This window comes from Cynara cardunculus (genome assembly GCF_001531365.2).
Source record: "Cynara cardunculus var. scolymus isolate 2C chromosome LG 2, CcrdV1, whole genome shotgun sequence".
In the NCBI taxonomy this organism is placed as follows: domain Eukaryota; kingdom Viridiplantae; phylum Streptophyta; class Magnoliopsida; order Asterales; family Asteraceae; genus Cynara; species Cynara cardunculus.
The window spans coordinates 63,395,461-63,408,741 of record NC_037529.1 but is presented as its reverse complement, the minus strand read 5'-3'; positions in this window follow the sequence as shown (position 1 = coordinate 63,408,741).

The following is a 13,281-nucleotide window of genomic DNA, read 5'->3' as shown; positions in this document are numbered from 1 at the left end:
GTTCTGTGGCTAAGTTTAAGGGCTCCAATGAAGAAGGTTCCACCTTGAACCTGGAATTGCCAAGCTTGAGATGCCAAAGCGGTTTTGATGGGCGAGGTGTTGTCTGCAAGAGATAGATTTTTCTTCTTCTTGCTGTTGCTATTATATGTACATTTTTCACTATGTATTTGTATGTGTAAAATAATGGAAGATCGAATGAATCTTCCAAGATCTTCATGAATAATTAGTTGCGTATTCCATCTTGTTATCTTTCACATCATTATCATTTATTATCGTCATTTTTCACATCATGATCATATCTCATCTCACATTGAATTTTAGTACAAAAGCTACCGTTGTTCCTGTAAGTTTATTGACGGATTTTATTTTGAAATAGTGGTTACAATATTGAATTTTGTCCATAAGATAATGCAACGACCGAAATACCCAATTTCACGATCGAGACATCCATCAACAACAGAATAATAACAATTCTGAAATTGGGTTAAAGTTGAAATCAAAGCTTAAAATAAAATCGGTGTCCATATATATATTTGGTACAAAAACGACGAATACGTTTCTCGTAAAATGGCGGAGTTACACATGTGTCAGAGGCTCACCCTCATAGTTTATACTTAATAGAGTAAATTACGCTTTTAGTCCTTGTGGCTTGTTAAAAACTTTCATTTTCGTTCTTGTAGCTAGGGGTGGTAATGGATCAGGTTGGATTGGGTTCGGGTTCAACCCATTTATTAAACAGGTTGAAAACCCAACCCAACTTATTTGATTAAATGGGTTGAGATTTTTCAACCCAACCCAACATGTTATCTAAATGAGTTGACAACGGGTTGATCTGCTTATAATTTTCTTGACCCAACTGTTAAATAAATGGGTTTAACCTAGGTTGACCCATTTAATTTTAAAATTTTAAATTAAAAAAGGACTAGACTATTTACTTTTTTTGTGTGAATAAAACACAACCACAAATACAAACAAATTATTCAAAGTTTGAATAAAACACAACCACAACAAATATATTATTCAAAATAAGTTGGATTGGACTTTGGAGGCGATAATGGAGTAATAGACTAAAGGGTTTTCTTAAGGTTTCATGATGATTAAGAGTAATGGAGGCGATTGGAATTAGGAGTTTCATCTCACAACGGTAGAATTGTTAGTTAAGAATAAAACAAAATTAAAAATTAGAATACTAGATATAATATTAAGAATAAAATAAAATTATATAATATAATATTTTAAATAGGTTAAAAACAAGTCGAAAAATTCAACCCAACCCAACCCATTTATTTAAATGAGTTAGACGGGTTGACCCATTTATTTAAATGGGTTGAAAATCTCAACCCAACCTGCTAATTTTGGGAAGAGTCAACGGGTTGGGTCCTTTTTTGCCATCCCTATTTTTATAGCTTTAAAATTATGATTTTTATCCCTACAGTTTATATTTCATTACTTTTTTCCTCCTTATGATTTAAATTTTATTGATTTTTTTCGTCCCTATGATTTACAATTCATTTTTTATTTAGTTATTCACACTTAAAACTAGTGCTTTGACCTCAGGGACGAAAATAGAAATAAATTGCAAACAATAAAGACAAAATTAAAATTTCTAAACCACACAGATTAAATCCGCAATTTTTAACAAACCACATGGACGAAAGACATGATTTACTCTAAATAATATATATATATATTATCCATTAGAATATATAAATTAGAAACCCTCCTTTATAGATCTTCAAACTCTTGTTTTCTTTAAATTCCAAATATCTTCATTTAACTTGCTTGATTGTTCCTTTTACATATTTCATTTAATCGATTTCTATCACAACCTCTAAATTTGATGATGTATTTAGGGCTATTCTTAATGTGATTATGATAAACTGTTTTTTTTTATTAACCTGGATATCCAACCCGCTATGTGAGCCGACTAATCCCAGGGCGACCAACTGTTTTGCAGATAGCCCAGAATCACCGCATTTGAACCTCCGTGGCCATAAGGGGATTTTTATTCCTCATTGGATTTGAACCTGTGACCTCCTGGTACTTTTGACCTTTTGAGTCAAGCTCAAACCAATCAGACACCACCCTTATGGTTGATAAACTGTTTTTGCTTCATATGACATTAATATGTATTTAATTGAAACAAAACTTCCAATGGATGATAAAATTTTAACATCAAAGTTGTTGAAAATTATGTTACCGTATTTAGCTTTTAATAAATACCGATAAATAGAAAGTGATATAAGGCTTATTAATTGTTCTCTAAGGACCATGTACCCTCGTCAGTATTCCTAGTAAGAGCAAGATAAGGATAGAATGTCTTACCCGGTAAGTGAGGGTGACGACTCTTACCCGGGTAAGCGTTTACCATATATATTGTTGCACACGATACTATTTTGATATACTACAATTATACCGTTTCAGTTCATGCAGAAATGTAGAGTTCATAGAACAGATAGTTGTTGTGGTAACTAGCCTGCTTTGATTAAGATTGAAATGTATGTTAATTAAAAACTTAATTTTCAAGGATTTGATATTTGTCAGTCTAGCATTAATCTTTTTAACTTGTGTTCGTCTGGACTAATCTCATACGATGCTTAAGTTAACGGTTAATTAGTCAAAAACTCCAGTGACCTATGGGACTTTCGACGAGAATTTCATAAACTGAAATGAAATTGCATTCTTTCTTATTTTGACAAAACCAAACGAAAATTTTATATTGGACACACACACACAAAAAGCATATATGTATATATTATAAGAAAACACGAAAACGACCGAATCACATGTGAATTTACACTAAAATCACATGTGATTACGTGACTTTGGCCGCTGCCTAGGTCACCCGCTCACCTTTGTACATGTAGATGTGTGTGTGTGTGTGTTGTTTAACCTTATTTGCATGTTGCGTTGGGTTTTCATGGAAACATTTTCTCCATCTGTTCGATCAGATCTGCATGCTTGCAGTGGCGGATCTAAGATTTTTGTTCAGTGGGGTCACCTTTAAGGTAGACTAAAGACCCGCAAAATCGTCCAATGTGTTTTTAACCTAATTACAACGTTTTCGAGGGAATTTTAAAGTTTTTTGGTTGATTTCGAGGGATTTTCTAGTATTTTTGTCGATTTTGAATAACTTTTTTGGTTTTGTTGATTGATTTCAACAGATTTTTTTGGTTAGAGTAACGGTTTCAATTGGGGTTGGGGACCCGTGAACAAATGTAATGGGGGGAAGTGAAAGGTAAATCATGTAAAACCTAACTTTTAACCTATGATATTTTTTTTTTGAGTTTTTGACTGGGGTCCCTTCCCCCCTCCTTTTTGCCATTGCATCCGCCCCTGCATGCCTGCATATTAAATTCTTAACGGCCCTCATCAAACACGGGGTTTTTTATTTGTTTTGTTTGCAAAAATACAAAAGCATATTACAACAGGTATAAATACATATATATATATATATATTTATATATGTAGTCGTTCACCTTTAACAAGGATCCTTGAATAGCTGTGAATTATAATTCAGGCGGGAATTTAAACCTTCTTCAAAAGTGTTCAGTTAAAATTGGGATTCCAAACTCATAATTCATGACGAGTATGAATGGTTATGCTTCAGTTACCATCATATTACCATCATATTCTGGGTTTTTTTTTTGAAGTATATAATATTTATATACAGTAAATACAACAAATAAGCTTACACACGCTCCTCACCTATGGTGAGGTTTGAACTCATGACCTCCTAGAAAATCAATGGCTACGAACGATACCGCCAGGCCAAATGTCTTTTGATATCATATTCTGAGTTACTGTCAAGATAGAGACTATATACATAGGAATTGAAGTGGTTATGTAACCCTAACTTATGATAAAAGCAATATTGCATAATTAATTATATAAGTTAAAAAAGTAGTCTGATTGGACAACGTTGACTACAATAAGCATGTGAAACTAAAAAAGCCTTAAAGTGAACGTACTTATTGATCAAATATAATATGATATGGCTTAATTGGTGCATGCTTGCATTTGCCGCTCAGAAAATCCAATCAGGAATCCACGGAACCTGTACGTTAAAGGAAGTAGGGGTGCTCAAAAACCCGACCAATCCGAAGCAACTCGATGTCTAATCGAGTTGTAAAATTGTCAAACCGTAGGTATTGGGTTGATATTGAGTTACAACTATTTGAACCCAACCTAACCCGATGAACCCGATATCCTTTTTATTTATTGGATTTAATATGATTGTTGAATTTCTATTAATATATACATTACACAATTACACTATCATGTATGATTTTAATTATGAGTACAAAATTAACATATTCAAGATTAACAGAATATTTTAACGCACCAAAATATCAACCCGACCAACCCGTACGGGTTGGGTTGTACTTTGGTTTGGTTTGGGTTAAAATTATTACAAACCGCAAGCATTGGGTTGAGTTCTTTTAATATTAAACCCGATCAACCCAACCCATGAGCAGGAAGTAAGCATCAATTCATGGTAAAGATAAAAGTATACCTTTGCACATCTTGATCTCAGATTCGATTTGTTATCCTTAATTAAGTAATGAGGTGGATGGTGTTATGGTACAGACTTACAAGACCGAGTATGTGAGCATGGTTAAAATGGGGGTTTTAATGCCTGTGATGGGAGGAGATAAAAAGTTCTTCTAACTCCAGTATTTATGTTTCTTCCAGGTTATAATCCATGTAATAAAGAATGAAAAAGAACATTCTAGAAGCTTGATGAAACAGTGTTTGATATGTAGTACTGGACTGGACAAAACTAGACAAGGCCGTCAAAAGTAATTTGATGATTTTATGTATCATATAATAATTATAATTAATACAAATAAACCAAATGATGAAATAATTTTATTTATAAATATTTTTGCACAATTTTCATATACATAAATATATATATATATATATATATATATATATTACCAAATTTTTATGAAAAATTGATATAATTGATGGTAGTTCAAAAAAACTCTATTCATACAAAAGAGAAATTATGTTTTATTTGGTTTGCAAGATCCTTATCAATTGGCGAATGGACGGTTAAGATTGTTGCAATAACAATAGTTATGAGGTAGGGGCATTGATGATTAGTGGATGGTGGTGGTTGTAGAGGACGTGAAAATGGTAGATAATGCTAGTAGTGGTGGTTGTCAACAGTGATGGAGGAGACAGTAGGCCGATATGATAGAGGTAATGGTGGTGGTGTGAAGTGGTGGTGGCTATGGTGGAGGTGGAGGTAGTGGTGGCCAACGGTACCAGTGGTCGTGATGACGGGAAATGATGGTCGGTGGACGACAATGGTTGTGGAGGATGTAAAGATGGTAGATAGTGATGGTGGTGGTTGACAGCGGCAGAAGAGGTAGCTGTAAGTGATGTGGTGGAGGTGGTGGTGGTGGTGGTGGTGGATAGTGGTAGTGGTAGCCAATGGTGGTGATAGATGGTGGTAGTCGGTGACCCATGGTGGTTGTGGAGATGGTAAAGTGGGTTGCTATAACAAACAGATGAGATGGAGGTGGAAGCGATGGTAGGGGTGATGGAGATGAACGGTGGTGATTGAAGGCCGATGGTGGTTGTGGAGGTGGCGTTGGACGGTAGTTGTGAAGGTGGTGGAGGATGTGGAGGTGGAGGTGGCGGACGGTGGTAGTGGTGATGGCGATGGCGATGGACAGTGGTGGTCGGTGACCAATGGTGGTTGTGGAAGAGGTAGAGGACGTTGTTATAGTAGAGATTGAGGTAGAGATAACTAATGGTGGTAGTCGTGGTGGCGATGTAACTTTTTCTCTTACGTACGATATTGTAATGCCTCAAAAATTAAAAAATAGCAGCAAATTTAAAACTCGGTGGAAACTCGAGATTTCAGACAAAATAAGAATATTTACCGAAAGAAGGTATCAATGTTTCCAAGATGGCAAATAACAAAAGTTAAATATTAGAGTTTTATGGACTTCTATCTAATTATAGTATAAGTAGATTTACGTGTGTGTTACTTCAACCACGAAGGACTGTTATTTTTAAAATGTAATGCACTCGCTAAAGCGTCATCCTGCTTGTGCCTCTAAATGATACTTCCAAGCTCTAATCATTGGCACTTGGGCCCATTATTACTGTGACCTATTATACATGTCAAATAAAAATTTTCTACAGTTTAATGTCTAGTGAGTTCAAACAGTTTATATGAAAATGTAAGATAGTATTGAAGGTGAAATACTTACAAAATGGCACCTCCTTCGAAATAAGGAGTAAACTACAAATAAGGCACCAAGCCTCTTTTAATCTAGTAAACAGTTTATCTTGTGATACTTGGAGAGACCCGATTCCATCAAGTGTTGGAACACAAAGTAAGCCACATCAGATGTTGACGAGAAATCACCCTAATCAAACGAGCCATGGTGTTTACTCCTCTTGAGGCTAATATAAAAACATCGAACCTCCTTACTTAGATGGTCTCCTAAAGTTACAAGATGGGAACATCAAAACTCCTCACTTGTCTAAAATCAGTCGTTCGGAGGTGATAACATCAAAGCTCTTCTTTTGTCCTAAACAAATAACATCAAGAAAAGAACATCAAAACTTCTTTCTTGATACAGTGTGAACTATGCATATGGATCCAATGTGACAGGACACCAAAACGTCCAATGTGCATGACTGCATGCTTGAACAATTAAGCATGCATCCTTTAAGCTCATAATTCAGCCATATGTTCTACTATAGATCCTATATAATAACGTAATCCACCAAAGGTGTGTAAACGCCTCATTTAAACCAATATGTGAAACCAAGATAACAATATTCTTGAATCCATACGATTTCTCAAATATTTAAGTTAATAATCCATAAGATAAGATTATTGACCCAAAAAGCGAAACCATATGACAAAGGGACCACGTTAGCTCTTCATCACCTCATGTGGTAAATACTTACTTCATTTAGTTTCAAAGTGTGTATCAGTCTCTCTTAGTTACACGGGTTTGGCCCACGGCTTAAAACGTGGGCCAAGCCACGCAAGCTACTTTTTTGTGGCCCCTTTTGGTCCTTCAAATATTCTTGATCCCAAATAGCACTAAACCAAACATAAACATGGGGTTTTCACTAACAAAATTCATATATATGAAATACGGAACATCAAATTTTACAGGTGTTACAGATAAGTTGATACCTGACATTAGTGATGGCCAAAAACCGGTCCCGGGCCGGGCCGGGCCGGGCCGGTCCCAAGCTTTCTCATAACCGACCATAATCGGTCTCGGCGTAACCAGTCAAGGTACTTCATAACCGGTTATGGGTCGTCAGTCCCTGCATTAAAAAGTAAGATTTTTTTTTTATTTTTTTAACGATATATATATTTTTAATACATTATAAAATTTACAATTTGGTCACTCAAATACACTTTAAAATGTGTTTTAATATAATTAAAATTACATTGTCTTATAAAAATACATTATAAAATTATTTAAAAACACATTTATTTATAAAATTATTTGAATTTTTAGGCCGGGTTGGGCCGGTCCATAGCCAGTCCCATAACCGGTCGGTCTCGGTCCCACGAAACTACCAAAAATCTCAATTTGTCCCGATTTTCGGTTCCATAACCAGTCCCGGACCGGACCGATTTGGTTATCACTACCTGACATGATACAAAATGTCTTTGCAACATATATAGGTCCTTGTTATTAGTATGGTTTTCATCATTTTCCTTAAACTGGCCCAAAGTTTCAATGTGGGCTTGGGCCTTACAAAAAGCATTATGGAAGCATTAAACTATTTAACAATTCATAATAAACATCAAACATTTAACACTTTAACTTTAACATAATAATTTTCACTCTTAGACATTACATCAAAATTAAACCATATTTACAACATCTCAACTTGGGGCAAAGCCAAATCGATCGCTTCTTATCGAGAGTCGTTAAAGATGCACATTCTACGCTTGATAGGTACGAAGTACCCACAATGGAACAACAATAAGACCGTACAAACTATAAACAGATAACGTAGTTGTTAAGCCTAGGAACAGATCATTCATGTTCATACGACAGAGAACAACTCAAAACTATACCAAAAGATACAAACAATAAAAAAAAACCAAAACAAAGTTCTCTTTCATAAGAATATAATATATGTGTGCGCATAAAACCATATAGATGAACGGTTATCAAGGTGTTCCTCAGTTTTTCATTTTTTTAAAGATACTTTTAACTGTTCTGAGATAATTGACAGACGTAAGTTAGGTGAAATAATAAAAGCATTCCACAAAAAGGTGTGAGCAAAGATTACCAAATTTATGTTGGGAGAAGCAATTGATTTTCAGGATGGCAGCAGCAGCAGCAGCAGCTGCTTGAAAGCAGCCCTTCAACTCTCCTATTTGTCCTCCTCTTCTCCTATAAATTGACCCTTGAAGAACACCATTTTCCTGCCTCATTTACTTCTTTCATAATTCCTTCATTCTTATCTATATCTATACTATTTTACAAATCAGATTTATCAAAAGTCTTAAAAACAATTTTTAATGCACAAAATACTATACACTTATGCACAAAGTCTTAAAAGTCTTAAAAACAACTCATAATGCATTTAGTATTACTATTTTATGCATTCGGTCTTAAAATCTCTTAATCTATAATTAAAATAACATATAGTGTAAGTTACCAATGCACATTATTATCTTTTATTTTCATGTTCCCAAGATACTTTGACACCTTTCACTCATGTCTTCAATATCTCATACCTCTATGTCTTCTCCCTATCCCCCAAGGTGAGATTCAAACTGATATTTACCATGAGTTATTAAAAATTCTCCCATTCAATTGCTCTAGAACTCCCGGTCTCACTCTCGATCTCTTGATTCTTTGCTCTTGGTGTAAATCGAACGCATTTGTGAAGTCGTTTAAATATGTTGAATTTTAAATATATTGGATTTTAAACTGTCATGCAGTTTTTTTCATCGATAGACTGTAATTGAAACCATAACTCTTATTTATTCAAATTGTATTAATATGTAAAGACCAAGTGTAACTTATATCATCATTATATATTCTCTAATAAAACCAGTGAGACTTCAAAATCGTTAAAATTCCCGGCTCCCGCCGCATTGCGCGGGTACACAACTAGTTAATTAATTAATTGCAACATATTATTTGGTACAAAATTTGGTTTAAGTTTAAAAATAGATACGAATTTTGAAACCACTAATCGGCTTTTGCGGAGAGAAGTGTTTGAAAAATCGAGCTTTTTGAATATTCTAAATAAAATTCGGAAGCCTCTGAACAGTCTTCTGATCCCTGTAAGCAGTTATAAAATTGTGCAGTGTAAAAATCGGAAGCCTCTGAAAAGTCTTCTGATCCGTGGAAGCTGTTATAAAACTGTGCAGTTGATTATCCACTCACTAGGTATTCGATAAATAATTTTCATTTGATATTAATGGGGGATATGTTATTCTCGTATTTAAGGTAAAATGACATGATGTAATGATTATTTCTCATTATTTTAACCGGTGATGTGTACTTTACTAGTGGTCTCATGATAGTTGGTGATTGTGCGTTTGTTTCTATTAGTCGATATTTGTTTTAACGTCTTAATGAATGAACACATATGAACACAAACAAGCTTATTTTCTTAATGAGCGAACACAAATAAGTTTGGGTCTTAATAAACGGACACGAACAAGAAATATTGTTTGTTTACGTACCCGTTCGTTTGTTGGGTATGACCGTATAAGCTAGTTACACAAATGAACCATATGCCAGTGTTTGCTCCATTCGTTTACGATCTTAACTAAAACTAACAAGCCTAGTTGGTCTTTTGATCTTTAAGCAAAGATTAATTGAAAGCGACTCATTCCAAGCCTAAGACAATCTTAGGTTGAAAAAGGGTTTATAATCGATCTTTACAACCCCTTCACTTATATTTGAATCAGATTTTCTCTCTGTCCATGAAAATTGTTAATGTCCATGAAAATTGTTAATGATTATCTCTTTTTTATTAACCTGGATATACAACCCGCTATGCGAGCCGACTAATCTCAAGACGACCACCTGCTTTACAGATAGCCCAGAGCCACCGCATTTGAACATATGTGGCCACAAGAGGATTTTTATTCCTCCTTGGATTTGAATGTGCGACCTCCTAGTTCAAAAGTACCAGGAGATCCCAGGTTCAAATCCAAGGATGAATAAAAATCTCCTTGTGGCCATGAAGGTTCAAATGCGGTGAGTCCGGGCTATCTGCAAAGCAGAAATGCGGTGACTTCTGGCTATCTGCAAAGCAGATGGTCGTCATGGGATTAGTTGGTTCGTATAGTTGGTTGGATATCTAAGTTACTAAAAAAAAAGTTTATTTGTCTTTACAAAATCAATTGGATGTTTGAATATTATAACAAAAATCAGAAAATAAAAATAAAAAGTGTAGATTTAATAGAACGATGATACGATATGAAAGCACGTAGGACACAATAATTGTGGATTGCATAATGGAGGGAAAGGTGAAACGCCAAGCAATGTCAATTGTGAGCAGCTAAAAAAAGCTTTTTTTATTATATTTTTATCAATTATTATTTCCAAACTTTGAACTCCACTATAATATATCAAAACCGCTTTTCACATCTGGCTCAGTTGGTAAAGCAGTGGAACGACTTTACTCAAATACAGAATTGGTCCAAATCTCGCGAATATGGAACTCTAACACGCCCATTTTAGCGAAGGGTAGACACTCACATACCATCCCAGAATATCAAGACTCAAAAGGGAACTAAACGAGTATCAGACTACTACAGAGTGTCGAGTCCCTAAAATAGTAGATATTAACTCTGATACCATATAAAAATATGTATAAAAATTGAAAGTGAGGGTATGTTTATGAATGGTACAATTGTCCTAATAAAAAGGTTGGTTGTAGGAGGGGGCCTTGCAATATTTGTTCTACTTTTTGTGGGGTTATGCTTTGACCTTTCAGATTTACAAATCATTTTGATCATGCTACCACCCACTTTATTACCTGGTCAAATCCCACTTTTGCATCTCTTAATTTTCTGGATCTCGTTTTATAGGTGTCATCAATTAAATTCATGTTTAACTTTTAAGGGTGTGTTTAATATGCAGACTATATGAGACGGGACGGGACAAAAAGAAAATAGTCTTATGAACAGTGCAAAGATGCACAAAATGATCAATTACCAATATGACCAGTCACGGTCCAATCAGTTAAGGTTTTTCGATCTTGATACAGATAAGGACTTGTTTGGAAAAGAAAATTGGTATCTAGAGTGGTATACGCTAAGAAAATCATAGCGGTTTCTAAAACATGTTTATAATTCGAACCATTGTCGGCTAGATTGAATGCATCAATGTTGAATTTCAAGCTAATATGATGTCACACAAACATTGCATCGTTTTCACAATCATACGCTCATGTAAGATCTGACCAACTTGATGGATGAATGCGCTGGTACTTTTCTTTTATGGGAAAAAAAAAAAAACCAGTTGTTAAACGTACAAACAAACGTCAATAAAACCTAACGTAGTCATCATGATATAAAGGTACAGCAATGCACCATGTCTAACGAGTAACATTGGTCACACCCCTAAATATAATGATGTTGTATTACAATTGGTTCCAAAATTATAATATTGTTTGCTTTCAGATATTAATTCGTATATTTAGTTCCTCGTATATATAAAAAGCAAAATAAGCATCCATGTTTTTTGTTTTGGGTAATTTGTTCTAAAATAAGTGTTCTCGTTCCCATTTTTGCTAAATAACTGTGTATGTCTTAGACTGGTTTTTTTACAGCTCTAAAATTAAACGTAAAGCAGATGTATTTTAAATAAATTTATAGAAACGAACCCTCTAATTCACACTTGTTTAAAAGGGTCGACATTTATTCCTACGATCCTCATAATATTTGTAATGATTTGCACCATCTTTTTATTGACTTTGAAAAGTCGAAAGGAACATGATTATTAAAGTAACACCCATTTCGACACTCACCTGGCTGCAATGCAATGCAATTATATTTTGTTCATAAAGTAGAAAATTTGGTGGATTTTTTGTTTTTTATTAATGTATTTTTTTTTCAATTAACCTGGTTATCTAACCCGTTATGTGAACCGATTAATTCCAAAATGATCACATGCTTTGTAGATAGCCCGGAGTTATCGCATTTGAACCTCCATTATTGTCACAAGAGAATTTTTATTCATCATTGAATTTGAATCTGAAACCTTATGATATTTTTGACTTTTGGAGCCAAGTTCAAACGAATCAGATACCACCCTTGTGGTTCATTTTAAGTGATTTTATTACCACATGTAAACGGTACGATTTGAAGAAAGAAGTTGTAAACCGATTTATTTCATTAAAAGAAAATGAAACCATTTAAATGTAGATTTAAATATTATTTGACCAGAGGTAAAATATATAATAAAAGCAAAGACCAAGTCAAAAGGGTAGTTTTTGAGATCACCGACATAAGGTGATATAATTTTACAATAATTGAGGGTGGGGGCATCTTTATTGAAATTCTTTTTTATTTATTTATTTATTTATTTATTTATTTATTATTATAATTGAATATTTAGTGAAACTGTTTTGGAGGATAGCTGTTTCCGATTTATATTCACGAAATCCATTTTTTTAGACTTGGAAACATAAAAAACAAAACATGGGACCATTTCTTCTATTATAATAAGAATTCCTTTGTCTCCTAATTTCAATTTGTCAAACACCTTTTGTCTTTTCACTATTTTCTATTTTATTTTTTTTACTAACGGGTCGTTTAACAAATGCTTATTAGGATAAGTGAACATTAAGTTATATTATTTTACCAGATGAATATGGTAAGGACAAAAAAAAAAATTACCTGGTAAGAACGAGACAAAGACCTAGAGTCTTATCCGGTTAGTGCTTACCGGGTAAATTGTTGCATACAATACCATTTTGATGGACTAAAATTTTTACTCGGTAAGTAAATGATAATGTTAAATTTTACCAGTAAGCGCTTACGGGTTAAGTATTTGTTAAACGGCCTCTAAGTTATATAACAATAAATTTATAGTCTTTTATAATATTAAGTCTCGTAGGTTAAACTTGGATCATTTCTCATATATATATATATATATATATATATAGGAGTGATCATATGAAAACCGCCCTCATTTGTGTAAACCGTGCAAACCACCTTCATCTGTCGATTTCATTGTTTAATCTTATGAAATTTTTTCATGAAATTGTTTAATCTTATGAAATTGTTTCATATAATACTTT